Source organism: Microcaecilia unicolor, chromosome 5 (assembly GCF_901765095.1).
Source record: "Microcaecilia unicolor chromosome 5, aMicUni1.1, whole genome shotgun sequence".
Lineage (NCBI taxonomy): Eukaryota > Metazoa > Chordata > Amphibia > Gymnophiona > Siphonopidae > Microcaecilia > Microcaecilia unicolor.
This window is the reverse complement of record NC_044035.1, coordinates 132,348,625-132,369,135: the sequence shown is the minus strand read 5'-3', so window position 1 is coordinate 132,369,135 and position 20,511 is coordinate 132,348,625. Positions and strand designations below refer to the sequence as shown.

At 43.2% G+C, this 20,511-nt stretch overlaps 1 protein-coding gene across 1 annotated transcript in view; it reads left to right on the top strand.

Moving 5' to 3' along the window:
• Positions 1–20,511, top strand: part of OGDHL (oxoglutarate dehydrogenase like) — a 260,916-nt gene that overhangs the window by 23,584 nt on the left and 216,821 nt on the right. The window lies entirely within an intron of this gene.

The following is a 20,511-nucleotide window of genomic DNA, read 5'->3' as shown; positions in this document are numbered from 1 at the left end:
CTATTTACTAACCCCCAAATTCTATAAATGGCACCTTATGTTGTGTACGCTAATTTGGCTGCATGACCAAATTGCACACACAATTTAATTGATTACAAGCCACCCAGCTCCAATAATTAGTACTTAACTGATTATCGACACTAATTGGCTTTAATTAGAATTTATGCTCAGAAATTTCTAGGCGTATTCTATAGCGTGGTGCGCGTAAATTCTAATGCCTGTAGCTGAAAATGGGGGCATGGCCACGGACATGGAATGGGCGGGTTGTTGGCATTTCAATAAACTGTACGCACTATTGTAAAATATACCTGATCTGTGCCTTAGGTGCAAGTATTTAGGCCTGGTTGTTTGGTGGCCTAAATGGGACCGTCTAAATTTTAATCGCAAGAATGGCTGCCAAGCATATTCTATAAACTACACCTAACTTTAAGCGTAGTTTATAGAATTGTGCTAAGCGCATGTTTTTTCGGTGCCGATTTTTAAGGTGCCATTTACAGAATTTGGCCCTTTGAAGCATTTTCCCCATCGATACAAAGTAGGAGAAATTAGTAATTAGTCCTTGCAGTACTATTTTTCTATGTGACCCAGACTTCCATGTACTAACCATGCCCTTTTACCCTGAGTATAATTGTACTCATGTAGTGCTTTTGACTGGAGTTCTTTACCGACATAATATCCTGTTATTATATTATGAGGATGATTTGGAGCACCAGTGGCATGTGTTCTGAAACCTCTGCCTTGCAGAACCCATTATCTAGGTAATTAGTTCCAGAATTGTGAATAGAATGCATTAGTCAGTGAGAAGTAAACTGTTGATTAAAAGACTGTGGAAGGGTGGAGTCTGAAGTGACTGGAGCGGAAAGAGATAGATTCTAAAGCAGGCGATAGACAGGTCTCTGCACTTCCAATGACCAGCAATTTCCAGTGTATGGGTAGGTTACAGACTAGCACATATACAGGCTTATTTTCGAAAGAGAAGGGCGCCCATCTTCCGACAAAAATCGGGAGATGGGCGTCCTTCTCTCAGGGTCACCCAAATCGGCATAATCGAAAGCCGATTTTGGGCGTCGTCAACTGCTTCTCGTCGCGGGGATGACCAAAGTTCATGGGGGCGTGTCAGCATCGTAGCGAAGGCGCGACTGGGGCGTGATTAAGAGATGGGCGTCCTCGGCCGATAATGGAAAAAAGAAGGGTGTCCCTGACGATCACTTGGCTGACTTTACTTGGTCAACTTTACTTGGACCATTTTTTCTTGTGACCAAGCCATGAAAAGGTGCCCGAACTGACCAGATGACCACCGGAGGATATCGGGGATGACCTCCCCTTACTCCCCCAGTGGTCACCAACCCCCTCCCACCCTAAAAAAAACTTTAACATTTTTTTTGCCAGCCTCAAATGTCATACCAAGCTCCATCACAGCAGTATGCAGGTCCCTGGAGCAGTTTTAGTGGGTACAGTGCACTTCAGCCAGGCGGACCCAGGCCCACCCCCCCCCCACCTGTTACACTTGTGGTGGTAAATGTGAGCCCTCCAAAACCCACCCGAAACCCACTGTACCCACATGTAGGTGCCCCCTTCACCCCTTAGGGCTATGGTAGTGGTGTACAGTTGTGGGGAGTGGGTTTTGGGGGGCTCAGCACCCAAAGTAAGGGAGCTATGCACCTAGGAGCAATTTGTGAAGTCCACTGCAGTGCCCCCTAGGGTGCCCGGTTGGTGTCCTGGCACGTCAGGGGGACCAGTGGACTACGAATTCTGGCTCCTCCCACGACCAAAGGGCTTGGATTTGGTTGTTTTTGAGATGCGTGTCCTCATTTTCCATTATGGCTGAAAACCGGGGACGACCATCTCTAAGGTTGACCTAAATGTTGAGTTTTGGGCATCCCCAACCGTATTATCGAAACGAAAGTTGGACGCCCATCTTGTTTCGATAATACGATTTTCCCCGCCCCTTCACGGGGCCGTCCTGTGAGGACGCTTTCATAAAAACTTGGGCGCCCCGTTCGATTATGCCCCCCATAGAATGCATTTTCAAACTCCATTATTTTCAGTAGCGATCTAATAACCAATCCTAAAATCACAGGCGTACAAGCTGGCTGAAAGCTTTGTTAATGGTTTGTGGGAGGTAAAAGGTAATATTTCATGAGACTAGTTAGAGTTGGACCTTGAGCTTCTAGTTAATCTGGTGAATAATATAGCCTTTCCTTGGACAGTTTATTGAAAGGTAGTAGTGAGCAAATTATGAACAGAGAAGGACAAAAATGATAGGAAATATCTAAGATGTTTTGACTGTTTTCAGCACTGGAGAAACAGAATGACGAGATGTCTGAAGAGGTGTTATTATTCCTGCTCGGAGACTAGTGTCAGGGTCATATATCATTGCTTAACATCTTGACAACATTCAGTTATTACTTTGACAAGATTAATTGCTGACATACATGGCTAGATGTTGTGAATATATAGTAGCTGCCTCATATATTATGTGCAGCTCCTTGTACCATGGGGATATAAGTAGCTAAAATGGTAAGCAATCTGAATTAAAAAAATAGTATACATAGAGCATCAAATTACAGTACTATGCTGTATTAACACTGAAATAAAGCTAGCAGACAGGGGAGTGTCATATGGTTGAACTGACTATAATCTTGCAATAATTCTTAGGGTCCATGTGAATATTGATCAAGATGAAATTACTGGTTGCCAGAATGAAAAATTTCAGAATGTAAAAATAGGACTACTTCCTAAACCTGTTTCTACCCTTTACCCTATAATAAATTGCCATTCTCATTTTAGTGCCCTACTGTGTAATTATAAGTCAGTTCTGCATTCCATTCCAGAGCAAACTGATTTAATTCAGTATTTCTTTATGCTTACACCCTGGTTCAAGAGCTGTGTTACAGAGGTTGTGTTGGCAGAGTGCAAGATTGAAAAAGTGTACTCCTTGGAGTATTCAAAATTTGAAAAGGTCTTTTTTTTACATTGAATACAAATGTTCTGGGCCATGTCTGGGCACTGGCTCTAAATATTGGGGGCTAATTGTGGGCAGGCAGGCTGCTGGAACTTAGTGAGGCCTGGCCAGTATTAAGCCCGGGCCCGCATAAGACAGTTCTGTGGGCCCAGGCTGATTATCAGTTGGGACCCACATAACTTAGAAAAAGCCCCGCCCCCCCCATCCCCTTCCCTCCCCCCAGCCTGCCACAATGGATATGACCTCTGTCCCTTCCTCCCCCCCCCCCCCATGGTATAAGTAGGCCCCCTCCGTCCTACACTGTGTCCCTGGTGGTCCTTGGGTTGTTGGGGGCAGGAATGAAGGCCACTTGCTTGTGCCCCTTGTGGCCACTAAAAGAAAATGACTACTGTGACCTCTCGACTTAATTTGGCTGCTCAGCTTTGCGGGTTCCAGCGCTGAATATTGCCGGCAACTGCATAACCCTGGACTCCTCCCTAATGCCACCACCTGTACCGCCCCTGACTTGCCCCCTTTTTTTGCCGCGATCAGAAGTGATATAGCACTGCTCGGTTTAGGCGGCCCCAGGGGATTTAAGTGGTCAGGAGCCTCTCCTGTCCGCTTAGGTCTGGTTGTGTGTTTGTGTATGTGTATTCTCTGATGCTGTTTATTGGTAGTGTACTGGGCTCTTGTCTGTGCTATCTGGAAACTTGTCGCAATGCCTGTGACTTCCTGAGTATTGGTATTTAGTCCCCACAACCTCTTTGCTGCGCAACCACCCCATACCACTTTCAGTGTTTTAGTGTGCACATAAAGAAAGATCTGTAATGCTAAGAGCCTCGATACACTATGAGCCTTGATATCTGATGCCTTACCTGCATGTGTGGACAACTGCTCTGACATTTGCTGCCATGAATGCTGCTCAGTCCAATTCCAGTCCAGAAAACTTTAAAGTTTTGTCTCTAACAGCACCAGTAAAGACCAACCCCATATTAGCTCCATCAGACTCACCAGAGTCTGGATCCAGGGTTTTGGCAGCCTGAGACATTTTTTTGCTGTAGCACCCCAAATCCCACCTGCATCGGCAGCTGCCCCCTCCCCTCACAGTTCTTTCTGCTCTTTTACAGTAGTGTTAACATGTCATTTGCTCTCACCACTGTGCTCTTGTTGCACTCAGCCACCAGCACCACCCCAGGATAAAATTTGAGAACAGGAAGTACCTGTTTTTGTATTTAAACCTGCAGCTGTGCCAGTGAACATGCAGAGAAGAGAGCACAATGGTGAGAGCAAAACATGCTCTTGTTGCAATGAAGTCTAAATTGATGAGGCAAGCTGTTAGTGCACTGGGCCAGTGCCTCATCTGGCTCAAGGCCTTGAACTGGCCCTGCTCAACAATGGTAAAGACTGAGGGAGGGATAACCTTTATGGAGTCCTGCTTTCATTTTTTTTAGCCATATGAATGTATATGTGCTGTTGGAGGGACTGCTGCTGTTACTGCCATTGTCCAGGGAGCCTGAGCCTCATGGTAGCTGGTGAGCTATGCATGCAAATAGTTTTTGGCTCATTAATTTGGAAAACTAGGCTGTGGGGATGGAGGAGATGTCGCAACTTATGGTTTAGATATTTAACTGACGCCAAGGCTATAGTAGAAGAGGGAATGTTGAACATGTTCAGAAAGTGGAGAAACTGGTGCTGATTTCATCTGTATCTTTTTGAACTTATACATTTTACTTGCACTGGGAGGTTATGGTGCTTGTTTTCAAAAGCACATAGAGGGGCATTTTCAATATTATTTCTAAATCCGACTTTGGACATTTTGCTGAAAACATCCAAAAATCAAGTAGTGAAAATGACCATTTTCAAACCAGAAAAATGTCTATCTTTTTTCTTTGAAAATGACCATTTCCTAGATGTTGTTTTGCTTAGTATGTCTATCTTTTTGGACCATTCCTCCTCCCCCACCAAAAAAACCCCCAAAAACCAAAACATCCAAGTGAAAAATGCACAAAATCAAGCCAAGGAGGAGCCAGCTTTCCTAGTAGACTGGCCACACAGGCATCCCAGCAGAGTAGTGGGACACCCTAGGTGGCACTGCAGTGGACTTCACGTCAAAGGTCCTAGGTACACATCTCAACATTACCCCCTTATATTCTATGATGAGCCCTTCAAAACCCACCAAAAACCTATTGTATCCAACTATGCACCACTAAAATAGCCTTTATGACTGCAGGTGTAACCTATATGTGGGTATAGTAGGTTTTAGGTTTTTTATTTGGGGAGGAGGGACTGACACATTCTACCACAAGTGTAATATAGAGTGGATTATAGTCCTGGGTCACCTTCTCTACAGTGCACTGCACCGACCACTAGGCTGTTCTAGGAACCTGCTTGCTTCTCTAATAGGACTGGCCATAACATCTGAAGCTGTTATAGAGGCTGGTATGTACTGTTTCATTTACATCTTTGCGGAGTGGGAGAGGGTCAGTGACCACTGAAGGAGTAAGGGGGTGTTATTCCTTCATTCCTGCAGTAGTCATCTGATCATTTAGGACACTTTTTTGTGGCTTATTCGTTAATAAAACAGGTCTAGACCAGAACGCCCAGCTTACAACCCTGGATGTTTTTGTTTTGTTCCATTATGGCAGAAAAACATCCAAATGTTAGGAACACCCAGAGCCTGCCCTTAACACGCCCCTGACATGCCCACTTGTGATGTGAACACACTTCTGACGGACTTCATAGTAAAAACATCTAAAAATTGGTTTTGAAAATACCAGTTTGGTCTTTTTTTGTGAGAAAAACATCCAGATGCAGATTGATGCCACTTTTTGGATGTATGTTTTTCTCTTTTGAAAATGAGCCCCATAGACTTACAAAGTTACATAGGTTTCTATTAGTAACTTATGTAACTTAGAAAATGAGCCTCTAAATGTTTCATTTGTGGAGTTATAAATGTGAAAGTTTCCACAAAAGCTGTCTACCTCTCGGCATGCAATCTTACTTGGATAGTCTAAGAAAAATCCACTGCAGCCAGGTGGCTTTGCTTGTAGGGAAAATTTGCAGGCAAGTCATCTTGGAAAACAGTTTGAGTTTTTTGATTTGCCAACATTTTTCAGATTACATATTCCACTGCTATCCAACTGTCCAACCAACCAACATGGAAATTATTTGTTTTATTTCTTAACCAAGTGTATTTTCACATGGGAGAGGAGTGTGTTGTAATCAACATGCCTATAGCATATCCTGATGTGTTTAAACTTACAATGTAGTGGAGTGATCTAATCTTGCAACAGGTCAGGAAATATATTTAGAAATACATGTAGACTGAATGTGTTCAAGTATCACGAATACCACCACATCACATTCAATAAATTCAAGTATGAGAAGAGATTTTTCAAAAATTTAGAGAAAAGACCTCAGTCCTAGAAAACCATATTCAAAAGACAGACTTGCCCAGGGAACACATCAATGGTCATAAAAACTCCAAACTCTTTTTTTTTTAATTCAAAAAAAGTCTAATTTTATATCAAAAACGTTTTCTTCAAATTTTTATCAGTATTTGTTAGTGTATGAAGTTTAACGCTGGAAGAGTTCTGACTGCCAACTGCTATTGCTGTTTTTTCTACATTCAAGAAGGATTGATGTGGAATACTCCTTTGCAGCTCTTGGAAATAAGTTAAGTACTCTGTTACTTTTCTATTTATAAAAAATATTGATACAAATTTGAAGAAAATGTTTTTGGTATATGATGAGATTTTTTTGAATACAATGGAATTTAGAGTTTTTATGACCATTGATGTGCTCCCTGGGCAAGCTTGTCTTTTGTATATTGGAGCTTGATTTTCCAGGACTAACCAAATCTTTTCTCCAGATTTTTGAACAATTTCTTCTCTTACATGCATTTATTGAATGTGATGTATTTGTGATACAGGAAATATATTTGCCAGTTCTTACTTTTGCACCTTAGATCCTCAATAAAGATTTTTTGTGGCCATGGCAGAACACTCTGTTGTGGCCAGATTTTAGTTTCTGAAGCTGACCTTCAAACTGATCAAAACCAAGACTGCCACGTTCTTCAGCCAGTTACTTTGGTTTTTGAGGAAATTGTGCCTAAGTTCTAGATGTTTTCCTATACTCATAGCTGCATAGAACAGCTTCCTTGCTTTTCCCATCCATATTTTTCTGTCTTCTCTTTGTAAACCTTTTTCTATTTGGTTTGATATTTTAATGCCAGAGATCTTGCCAAGCAGCAACTGCAGCTTTTGAAAGAGTGAAGTGCTATTCTAGTTTCTGATAGTCAATCTTTAGCCTAAAGAGAATCCACAAGAAAAGTGGAGAACTCGATAGATCCCACGTGGCGTGAAATGAAAAATAAAAAAGGTGGGAATATAAGCCAGGCTATCCAAAGAATGGAACCAAATTATCTTTAAAAAAACAAAATGTAATAATTTTCAAACAAATAATAATATAACAATCACACATTAAAAATGACTCGACACAACATTGTGTTTCGGCCGGATAGGCCTACATCAGGAGTCTTATTAATCAAGGTGAAATTGAATATAACACATCAAAGGAATCTCAAAATGCAGATAAAAGATTCCAAGGATAAAAGATCTGCAGATAAGATCTTAAAAATGGTCTTTGTCCCCTAGCGCCCCCTGTCCTTCATTTCAGTCCAGATGGACCCTCTTCACTTTCCCCAGGCGGGCGATCAGACTCAGCCACTTTCAGTTGAGTCCCTTTCCTCCTTTCCCTACCACTCTCGGGTGCCTTGTGCTAAAAGGTGGCTTCCAAAAGTCCAGGCTCCCTGCCACAGGCGCTGAGAGGGACTGTCAAGAGCATGTATGCTGTGGTAGGACAGGAGTGATCTTCTGTTCCTCTCAGCGCCTGTGGCAGGGAGCTTGGACTTTTGGAAGCCACCTTTTAGCACAAGGCACCCGAGAGTGGTAGGGAAAGGAGGAAAGGGACTCAACTGAAAGTGGCTGAGTCTGATCGCCCGCCTGGGGAAAGTGAAGAGGGTCCATCTGGACTGAAATGAAGGACAGGGGGCGCTAGGGGACAAAGACCATTTTTAAGATCTTATCTGCAGATCTTTTATCCTTGGAATCTTTTATCTGCATTTTGAGATTCCTTTGATGTGTTATATTCAATTTCACCTTGATTAATAAGACTCCTGATGTAGGCCTATCCGGCCGAAACACAACGTTGTGTCGAGTCATTTTTAATGTGTGATTGTTATATTATTATTTGTTTGAAAATTATTAAATTTTGTTTTTTTTAAGATAATTTGGTTCCATTCTTTGGATAGCCTGGCTTATATTCCCACCTTTTTTATCAGTCAATCTTTAGCACCTGAATCTTGGTTCTCTGAACTTCACACTTTCTAAGGACATGTATTTTACTGGTGAAGAGTTGTACGTGGCTCTTCCCATAGGACTATTCCATATGTTTTACTTCTGTTTTCCATATTTTCTAGGTTTTTTTAATAGTGCTGTCTCCTGTAGGACCTTGAGTACAGGTTTCATCCTACTTAAATGACTTCTATAGGTTTTTGATGTGGATAAATAAATATATAAATGTAAATATATGGCTGTATGTTCTTAATGCATCCTTAGGACCATTTCAGTGAAGCATCAAAATAAAGCTGGAGTCCTCTCTGTGTCAAAAGACATCTGTGCAGGGCATGAGCCCAGCATGGAGAATGTTATTTTAGGTTTAGACTGCATGGTGTAGGAAGTTCGCTTAATTCATTGAAATAAAACTGGCTAACTCTAAGTGTTTCAGTAGCTTGTTTAACCCTGGGCATAGACTAGGTGTTGAACTACTACTACTTATCATTTCTATAGCGCTACAAGGCATACACAGCGCTGAACACCATACACAAAAAGACAGTCCCTGCTCAAAGAGCTTACAATCTAGATAAGACAGGTAAAAAGACAGAACAATTAAGGGTAAGGGAATAAAGAGGTGAGGATAAGAGGACAGGAATAAAGAGGTGAGGATAAAAGGACAGGGCAAGTGAGTAGTGGTTAGGAGTCAAAAGCAGTGGTAAAGAACCTAGAAACAACATTAATCTCATGACGTCAATACAGAATTTCATTGTTCCATTCCCAGTTTGGAGATTAGGGCAATGGGGCTACACCAATCTTCACATATTTTCCTTGATCTCTAAATAGACATCACTGGATTGAGCTCTGCTTTAATTTGTGTCTTTGGTCCTGATCTAACTACCCACTCAGAAATCTTGATAGTTTTTACATTCTCTGGCAAAGAGGTCTTTGGTATTAAATTAGCGTACAGGATTGATGAGTATACAGTGATGTGAAAAAGTCCCCCCCCCCACCTCTTGATTTCCCCTTTTATTGCATATATGTCACACTGAATAGTTTCTGATCTTTAAACAAAATGTAGTATTAGACAAAGGGAATATGAGTGAATACATAACAAATTTAAAATTTTGACTTCATGTATTTAAGGAACAAAATGATCTAATATCCATATCACCTTTTTGAAAAAGTAACTGCGCCCTTAGTTACTTAATCTACCAATTGACCAAATCAGATTCAACTGATTGAACACAGCCAGGCTTGATTGCAGCCAGCCCTGTTGAATCTAAACCTTACTATATATTGAACCTTACCACAAGTGTGAAGTAGTCAATACAATGTTTCTACAGGTATGCTATGCCACTGTTAAAGGAAATCCCAGAAGAGATGAGAAAAAAGTTGTTGAAATATATCAGCTCATCTGGGAAGAACATCCAAAGAACTGCAGGCATCTTTAGCCTCGTCTAAGGTTGATGTACATAACTGTACAATAAAAAAGAGACTGGGCAAAAATTGGATTCATTGGAGTGTAAGAAGGTGGTTCATTGGAGTGTAAGAAGGTGGTTCATTGGAGTGTAAGAAGGTGGAAACCACTGCTATACAATCAGTACTCGTCTCACATTTGCAAAACACACATGGATGATCCCCAAGCCTATTGGGATAATCTTCTATGGAAGGACAAATCAAAAATGGAATTCTTTGTACAACACAGGTCCCATTATGTCTGTCGTAAAGCAAATATATTATTCCACAGTAAGAACATCACACCAACAGTCAAAAAAGTGGTGGTAGTGTTATGTTGTGGCGATGCTTTGCTGCTGTTGAACTTGAAATTATTGTTGTTGCTGTTACAAATAGGCTTGAAATTGCTTTTCTTTGGCTTGGAATTGCTGCTGGCAGCAAAATATGTTTTTATCCGACCATCCCACCTCCTTTCTGGAAGTGGTGCAGAAGACTGAAAAAGAAGATTTGGATGCTGCACTCGTCTACTGCCAATCAGGGTTGGGCAAGATGGATGCCTGCTTAGGATGCCAAGAGGAAATGGGCTCCAGCACTGTGTGTGGGGGGGGGGGGGGGGGGGGGGGGGCTTATCTTTTTAGATGGCCAGTCTTCCAATCTCATGGCCATTCCTGCATGGAGGACTGGTTACTTGAATCATTGGAGAGGAACATTGCCTTGCCTGACATGTCACCGGGGAAAGTACCATCCTCTGAGTCACTGGAGGAGATTCACACTCTACTCCCCTATCTCTGATGCCTGCGGTGGGTTGCCTTCTTACCTGCAATAATCCTGTCTGCCTTTTGTTACCCTTTCAAGAAAGCATTAATTCCATTTCTGAACACTGTAATTGTAGCTACACCAGATCAGCCACACCAGCAAATGGTTCAAATTGAGTTTGACCGCTTTAAGCTCAAGAAGAATAGCTTTATCATTTTCAGCAGTAAAACTAGGGCGAACATGTAGGAGTAGATTCTATATATCATGCCTAAAAAATCGCTGCCGAAACAAAATATGCCTAAGTGTATTCTATAAAGTACACCTACATTTCCATGTAGTTTATAGAATATGCTGAGCACCTGTCTGTGCGACTAAATGCCGACATCTAAATTAGACGTGGACCAGCAGTATTCTGTAACAACGCATACAGATTTTAGAAATGCCCACAACCTGCCCATTCCACGCCCATAGCCACACTCCTTTTTAACTCTGCAAATTTGAATTTATGCATATCCCATTATAGAATATGCTTAGATCTGCACATAAATTCTAATTAATGCCAATTAGTGTTAATTGCTTGTTTAGTGACAATTATTGGCGCTGCTGATTGGCTTGTTAACTAATTAAGTTGCGTGTGCCATGGGTGTAGTTTGGGGGGAGCAAGGCCCCCCAAATAAGCTGCCCTTCTGGCCGTGACTGACTGTGAATGCGACTGCAGCGGCGATAGCCTAAAGGAACCCCAAACTTCCTGGCCCTGCCTCGCTCACTCTCTTCCCTGCCCCAGTCCCCTGCAAAATGTCAAAAATGAAACCATGCACAGGGCCAAGGGAGGTCCTGCAAAAAAGTTGTATCCGAAAGCAGAGAAGGATTAAGCCGCCAAAAGGAACATTTTGCTGTACCACCAGCCCAGGTAAAGTGACAAGAGATAGCAGCGTGATCAGAAATCGATATTTCATGCACCCGAGCAGCAGTTAGCATAGGGATCAAGTCTTTGGTGCCCAGCAAATAGTCATTCCTTGAATAAGAATGGTGTGGAGCGGAGAAAGAGTAGTATTCCCTGGAAGTTGACCAGCCATTGGATTGCATGAGACTATTCAGCGAGCTCTGAACTTTGAGTTTAGCAGGCCTGCAGTTAGAAGACCTGTCCAGGCAGGGATCAGTGGGGAAGTTGAAGTCACCACCAATGATAGTACGAGAATTGAGAGCATTCGGACCAGCACTGTTAATGCTATGAAAGAAATGAGGATCATCATTATTCGGAGCATAGACATTAATTAAAATTAAGGGTTTGCCCTCTAAAGTCCCTTCCAGGTGCAACCACCGACCGGCTTTGTCAGTGTCAGAAGAAACTAGTTGAAAGGGCTGCTGCCGTCTTCCCTCCTCCCTCATGATGTAACATCCTGTTTCGGGAGGAGGAGGAAGCTGGCAGCTGCACATGCAGGACCTCCCTCGGTCCCGCGCACGGTTTCATTTTTCATATTTTACGGGGGACGGGGCAGGGGAGAGTGTAAGTGAGCGAGAGGCAGGGCCAGGAAGTTTGGGGTTCCTTTAGGTTGCCGCCGCTGCAGTTGCAATCATATGGTTTCATTTTTGTTAGGCAGCCAGGGGGATGAGGGGCAAGAGAGTGAGCGAAGGAGAGGCAGGGTTAGGAATCGGTCCCTCCAGGCCACTGTGGACTGCAGAAGAAAGTGGTCTGGAGAAGTTTGTGAGTGCCCAGGAGACAGGATGCCCCAGTGAAAAGAGAGTTCAGTTTTACTTCCATTTAATTTCAGTCTATTCTATCTTTATAATACCAGGCTTCCCAAGGCAGATTACAACAACAGTTAAGATGAATCCACCAGGAAACAGTTTATAACTGTTGTACCAGGTACAATAATTTTTTGAGCAGTTTTATTTCATGATATTTATATCTACATATGGGAAGCTTTTTAATAAATTCAAAAGTTGTAAAATAGGTAAACAATTTTTTTTGTTCTCCATATTTTAAGGCACTGCCTGTCCAACTGGAACAGGTTTTGACTTTTTACAGATGGACCACGCATAGGCAGTCCCTGATTTCTAATAATCTTTTAGTATTGTTTTTAATAGTGTTTGCTATTGTTTTGAGTGAGTGAAAGTGATGGTAAGCTTTGCCTATTGACTTCAGCCCATATAATGGACTAGATAGGCTCACCCGGTTTCCTGTTCTGAGGTTAGACTGGGAGAGGTGAGACAGTGAGAAGGAGCAGAAGATGGATGGGACTGGGAGGAGTGGTGAGCAGAGGGAAAGAGCAGAAGATGGATGGGACTGGGAGAGGTGGGGCAGAGGGAAGGAGCAGGAGATGGATGAGTCTGGGAGGGCTGGTGAACAGAGGGAAGGAGCATCAGATGGCTGGGACTGGGGGGGTGGGAGATGGGATGAAGCAGGATGTGAAATGAGGCATATGAGAAGAAGGGCAAGAAAAGGGGATGATGTGGGGAAAGGTTGAGACATAATGTGAATGACATGGAAGACTGGAGAGAGGATAAGAGGGATTGAAAAGGGATTGGGGTACTGGTGAAGGGGGTATAGGAGAAGGGGATGAGTCTCTGAAGGGGGTTGAGTTAGGGTAGAAAGGGGTTAAAAAGATGATGAAAGAGAAGCTATTGGGCATGGGGTATAAGGTAACAGACAGAAGAGTGGCCTTGGAGGCAAGGGAAGGAAAAAGAGACATGGATGGAGCTGGGACCGACAGGGTGAAGAGATGCAGTGGAGGGTAGATGAGGGCAAAGAGGGTGAGTACAGAGGATGGGAATGGGGAAGTAATGACGTGGATGAAAGATGGGGAAGGAATTTAGGAGACTGGGTAAGGGAGAGACAGAGGGAGGAATGGGAGTGCTGGAGAGGGAAGGAGATGGCCAAAGCCAGTAGGTAGATGGATACTAAGGACTAAAGAGTGAGAGAAAAGTGGGGAAAAAACATAAAATGAAAGATCAGTGCCAGGCAGATGCAGAGAAGGACAGGAAGAAGACAAGAGAAGAGCGAAGAAATGAAGAAGCTAACCTGGAAAAGAATTTAGGAGAAAACTGACACATGGAAATTGGAAAAGAGACTGGGACCAACCCAACTAGAAAAATACAATGCTCAGACTACAAAGGTAGAAAAGAAATTCTTTTTATTTAATGTTTTTTAAGGACTAAGATGTGCCTGCTTTGTGAAATGTACATTTTTTTCTATTGTATTTTGCAGAGTACAGGAGAAAATACATTTCTGTTTCTCTTTTATCAGTATTTCCACTGCTTACAGAGTCTGGCTTTCTTGAAGAGATCTATATTTCAGTTTTTGTGGTTTCCTATTTTGTATCACATGAGGGTCTGTCCATGTTCTGCATATGTGACTGAGGTGACAAATTCTGCTAGCATGTAGTGTTGTAGTATTTGTGTAGGAATGTGTAACAGTCCAGCTTGTTCCATTTTCCGGTAGCAGGTTATATTGGTGCTCTAGGGTTTATTGTAATATTTATAGCACTGTCTTTTCATAGATGGGTTAGGGCTGTCGTGTGTTAAGTTTTCTTTATAGGTTTTGAGTGTCTTTTTGTAGGATTTTGTGTTCATAAAGTTTCTGGCTCTATTGTTTTTGATATGCTGGTTTCATATTCAGCATTTTAGTCTGGTGTGTGTGTGTGTGTTGTTTTTAAAAAATAGCCATAATGAATATGTATATATGCAAATGAATATGCAAATGTATCAAGCCACACCCTCTCCCCTCCCCCAAATGAAATGGTCAAACTACGCCCATGGCGTGTGCAAATCCAGAATATAACTGGATTTGCGTGCAACTGAAGTTGCGCTATATAGAATTGGGGGGGGGGGGATAATGACATAAACTTTTTCAAAGGGCAGTAAATAGTAAAGAGGGACAGTTACAGTATAGTGAAGGTCTTTTGCTCTATATACAGAGTGATCAATTTTAAAGGAGCTGCTGAGCTGAGTGGACTAAATAACCAGCTAATTTTAGCTGATTGCTTAAATTTTCAGTTGAAGCTACCCAGCTAGATTTTCGGATGAAAATTTTCCTAAGTATAGCAGGAAAAAATTTGGTTGGCCAGATTTAGGACTGCTATTTCTGTGGCTGGGATTGCCCAGTTAAATTTACCTGTGTTAACACTAAAATCACACTAATTAGCTAAGTCTTAAAGAACCCACCCAGAGAACAACTCTAGAGCTTCCTCTTATAAGCCTAGCTACATTTGGCTGCCTTGTGAATTCAAGGTGGAACATTTAGAGGGTCAGTGGGAGAATTTTTGAAAAACAGAAGTTAACTGGCATTTTGAAAATGGACACTAGCTATATATATATATAAAGCAGGCGCGTATGTTTTTTCCATGTTCAAAGTCCTCTGGTCCCCGAAGAGCTATAGCCACCAAACCTGGCATGCAGACTCTACCCACCGTTGCCGAGGTTATTGTATAGTTTGAAGCGATTCGGTTCACAGGGACAGTTGGGTGGGGAAGCAATACCTCCATCCATTAAATGAATAGACTGCAGATTGGAAAGTTCCTTCTTGCTGTTGCTAAGTGACAAACTGCTTGGGACAGGGTGAGGGCTCAGAGACTGGTGTGGAGAAACACGGACAGCAGCTGTGCAGTTGTCCCTCTCTCATTCTCTAATACCCTCGTCCCTAACAATTTCAGTACAAGGGGGTTCAGAGACTGCTGGGAACAAGGTAGAGAAGAAAGTATTGGGGTCAGGCTGGGAAGAGTGTGTGTTCACAAATTCACTATCCCACCAGGGGAATGCTCCTTGAAAAGAGCGGGAAACTGAATTTCAATATGCCCTTGAAAAGAAGGCTGTGTTTTGACAGGAAAATGGTGAAAGCAAACGGCAGGCACTTGCTAGACTGAAATAAACAACTAATTGAGAAAATCAACCTAAACAAATTGATCAGAAAAGAAAAGTTAGTGCTAGGTAGGTATCCAGTCTCCACATTTTCTGATTTAAGGGAGTATTAAACTCAATGTCAAATGTCACCCTTTCTCACACACCCCTCAGCAAAACACCCCAGTCATATTCAACCATTCTCACACACCTCCACTCACACCCATTCTGATATAGCATTCAGCAAAACACCCCATTCACACTCACCCTTTCACACACACCCTTCAGCAAAACAAACCCAATCACACACTGTGGAGTAGCACACCCCCACTCACCCCACAGTACCACACCTCCACTTACACTCACCTGTTCTCACACACCCCCACTCAGACTTACCCATTCTGATACAGCAGTCGGCAAAACACTCCACACATACTTACCTTTCCGCATACTTATATACAGTGTTATTACACACAAATAAACCTTGCTTTTCTCCGTTACAAAGTACTAACTTATTGCTGAGCAACCCCCGCAGGGACAGCTAGTTCCCTCATAAATCAGGAGCTCGGTGGCCATTCTGATACGTAGACAACAGGCTAGGCTTCTTAAGCTTCTTCCTGATTAGGGGATTTCCTTCATTTGGGGATAGCCAGTTGCATTTGCTGCTTGTTTCAGTCATCATTCAGACATCTGTGGTCTGCCTGAAACAAAAGGAGTCTTTGTCCTTGCTCTTTGGCTACCACTATTAATTCAGTGATGAAAATAGCTTTCTGAATCTGCATTTATCCTGCATTTTACGTGCTGCTGTCATTTTTCAAGCTGCCGATTACCTAATGGTGACCCATATCACAATAAATAGGCACCAGCAAGTCTGTACAGTTTTTTTTCTTTTTTCATTGTGTACCATTTCTTATTCTGTTACAATATTATAAAGGACAATTTCTATCTTTGAGGGGAACTTTCAAACAGTCTATATTGGAGGTAATTTTATAAAGGACTTGAGCATGTACGACAGCATTTTATGTGCTCAAAAAGGCTGTCATAAAATTGGCTGCTGTCTACAGGCATAAACATTAGGTCTAGAAAAGTCATGGGAGGCAACGTCCTCAAGTGGTTCAAAGGCTTCCTAACCACACGATCTTACCAAGTGATATCTAACTCTGCCACCTCAGACACATGGACACCTGAATGTGGAGTCCCACAGGGATCCCCCCTCTTGCCGATTCTCTTCAACCTAATGATGACACCCTTGGCCAAATTATTATCCAATCAAAACCTCAATCCATACATCTACGCAGATGACGTAACGATGTACATACTGTTTAAACAAGATTTAATGGAAATTACCAACGACATCAACCAAGGTTTCCAAATCATGCATTCATGGGCGGATGCATTTCAGCTGAAACTTAACGCAGAAAAAACGCAATGCCTCATACTTACCTCACAACATAATACGAACAAATTCATCACCATAAACACACCAAATTTGTCCCTTCCCGTATCGGATACATTGAAAATTCTTGGAGTTACCCTCGACTGGCATCTTACACTTGATAATCATGTGAGAAATACAACTAAAAAGATGTTCCATTCGATGTGGAAACTAAAAAGGATAAGACCATTCTTCCCAAGGACCATCTTTCGCAACCTAGTACAATCACTAGTGCTTTAGTCACTTAGACTACTGCAATGCACTTTACGCCGGCTGTAAAGAGCAAATCATCAAGAGACTGCAAACCGCCCAGAATACCGCAGCTAGACTCATATACGGAAAAACAAAATATGTTCAATTCTGGTCGCCGCATCTCAAGAAAGATATAGTAGAATTGGAAAAGGTGCAGAGAAGGGCGACTAAAATGATAGCGGGGATGGGACGACTTCCCTATGAAGAAAGGTTAAGGAGGCTAGGGCTATTCAGCTTGGAGAAGAGACGGCTGAGGGGAGACATGATAGAGGTATATAAAATAATGAGTGGAGTGGAACAGGTGGATGTGAAGCGTCTGTTCACGCTTTCCAAAAATACTAGGACTAGGGGGCATGCGATGAAACTACAGTGTAGTAAATTTAAAACAAATCGGAGAAAATTTTTCTTCACCCAAAGTATATTTAAACTCTGGAATTCGTTGCCGGAGAAAGTGGTGAAGAAGGTTAGCTTAGCAGAGTTTAAAAAGGGGTTGGACGGTTTCCTAAAGGACAAGTCCATAAACCACTACTAAATGGACTTGGGAAAAATCCACAATTCCGGGAATAACATGTATAGAATGTTTGTACGTTTGGGAAGCTTGCCAGGTGCCCTTGGCCTGGATTGGCTGCTGTCGTGGACAGGATGCTGGGCTCGATGGACCCTTGGTCTTTTCCCAGTATGGCATTACTTATGTACTTATGAAAGTGCTAAACCCCTGAGGGAGAAACTACACTGGCTTCCACTTAAAGAACGCATTACGTTCAAGATATGTTCTCTAGTTCATAAAATCATCCACGGAAATGCCCCTGTCTCATGTCAGACCTGGTAGACCTGCCACCCAGGAACGCTAAAAGGTCATCTCGAACATTCCTTAATCTGCACTTCCCCAGTTGTAAAGGCCTAAAATACAAACTAACGCATGCGTCTAACTTCTCTTACCTGAGTACACAGTTGTGGAACGCATTGCCTCGCAGCTTAAAAACTATTTATGAACTAACTAACTTTCGCAAATCCCTGAAGACCCACCTAGTCAACAAAGCATACCAATAAGAGCAACAGCTAGAAATGTAATACATAGCAACCTTACCTATTAGCAACAATGTTCTTGCTTATTCCTACTTGTCTGAACCCCGACTACGCTATTTTCTATGACATCTCCACCTTACTTATTATCAGTAATATTTTATACTTACATTAACTTGTCTGAATTTTGATCATGCTACTTTTTATGTAACACTAACTGTTATCTCCTAATCTATTATCTACTAATAACTACACATTGTAAGCCACATTGAGCCTGCAAAGAGGTGGGAAAATGTGGATACAAATGCAATAAAATAAATAAATAAATGGGGCCTGGTTTTATGCAATATCTCCCTAATTCTATAATCTTAGCACCTAAATGGAAGCACCATTTGTGCACAAAGATTGTAGAATACTAGCACTTACAAGGTTAGCATGCTACCTGCTGAATGTACAACTACAAGAGGGGGGCATACACATGGACAGAGAATGGGTGGGTCCCACACTTATGTGTTATAGAATAGTAGAAATTACATGCTAAATGCAACATTTATATGCTAACATTTATGCCTGCCTTTTCCATCATCAAAACGATACTGCCTAAACGTTGGCATGCAAATACCAATGTATGCTGTATTCAATAATGGATTCTGGGCACCCTGATACCACTTTAGAATTTGTACTCAGTGTCCTGCATTTTAGTGCCCAAATTTAGGCAACCTGTATACAATTGTCCCCTATCTGCTGGATTCTGTATAGCACACCTAGAGATCCGCACCCCTATCTGTTGTATTTTGTAACAACACTCTAACTTAATTGGCTTAACAAGCTAATCAGCATTGATAACAGCAACAAGCAATAATGAACACTAATTAGCAATAATTAGAATTTATGTGCACAACTCACTAAACGTATTCTGTAATGAACTGTGCCTAAATTCTAATGCGTTCAGTTCAAAAGAGGCATGGCTATGGGTGGGGAAATGGGCGTTCCAAAATTTACACACGTAGTTACAGAATATGGCCCAGTGCGCATAGATCTATGTACATGGATTTACGCCACGTTTTCATTGGTGTAAATGGAGGCATGCATTTTTAGGCACTGGGATATCTACTAAGTGTATTATTCTCTATGCCTAGGTGCCTTTTATAGAATACTAGTAAAAAAGGCTCGTTTCTGTTAGAAATGAAATGGGTGCTAGCAAGGTTTTCCTTGGAGTGTATGTTTCAGAAAGAGCGTGTGTGAGAGATGGAGCGTGTGTGTCAGAGAGAGAATGTAAGAGAGAGAAAGACAGAGTGTATGTGTTTGTGCGAGAGAGAGAGTGTGTGAGAGACAGTGTTTGTGTTTCTGTGTGACACTGTGTGAGAGAGAGGGACAAAGACAGTGAGTGTGTGAGTGAGAGTGTATGTGGCAGACAGAGGATGAGTGACTGCGTGTGTGGTGTGAGGAACCCCCTCCCTCTCCCCTGCCCCCTTGCAGCCAGGCATGTGCAGCGACCCTCCTCTCCCCGTGTTCCCCCTGCAGCCACCCATGTCCAGCATACCCCTGCAGCCACCCATGCCCATCAACCCTCCTCTCCCCCTGCTGCGTCCTTCCTGTCTCCCCTGCTCCCCCTGCAGCCACCCATGTGGTCTCAGGCCCCCCCCCTCAGCATCCCTCCTGTCCCCCTGCAGGCACGCATGTGCAGCGTCCCTCCTCTCTCCCCTGTCCCCCCTGCAGCCAGCCATGTCCAGCGACCCTTCTGTCCCCCTGCCCCCCCTGCAGCTACCCATGTCCAGCGACCCTCCTCTCCTGTGCAGCCACCCATGTCTGAGGACACTCCTGTCCTTTTTCCCTGTTCCTTCCCTGTGGCCAGCTATGTCCATCGACCCACCTGTCCCCCCTGATGACCACCAACCCTTCTGTCCCACTGCCCGCCCTGCAGTGTCCGTCCTGTATCCCTTGTCCCCCGTGCAGGCACCCATGTGGTGTGTGGAGCCCCATCCCTATCTCCCGGTTCCCTGCCCCCCCTGCAGCCACCCATGTGCAGCGACCCTCCCCTCCCCTCCCCCTGCTTCCTTCCAGCCACCCATGTCCAGCGAGACCCCCCTTCCCCCCCCAGCCGGCGCAGCACCCAAAGAAAGCCCCTTGCCCCCCCTCCTTCGCGCATCACCTGACCCCCCCACTGTAGCACATCACCAAGCCCCTCCCCCCTCATCAACCCCCTCGCCACCCGCAACCGCTAATACAAACTGTGTCCAGCGGCTGCTGCTTCTGCTATTCAGCAGCAGCAGCCCGTACATAAAGAAACCAAAAAAAAAAAATCCTTCTAAAACGCACCTCCGTTGAGAAGCATCTCACATTGACTGAAGTCTCAGCATGCGCTCCTCCTCTCTCCTCTGACGTCTCGGCATTTCTCCGGGGTCTTCCGGCAGGGGCACTGACGTTGAGGGGAGAGGAGGAGCGGCTGCAGAGACGTCAGCCAATGTGAGATG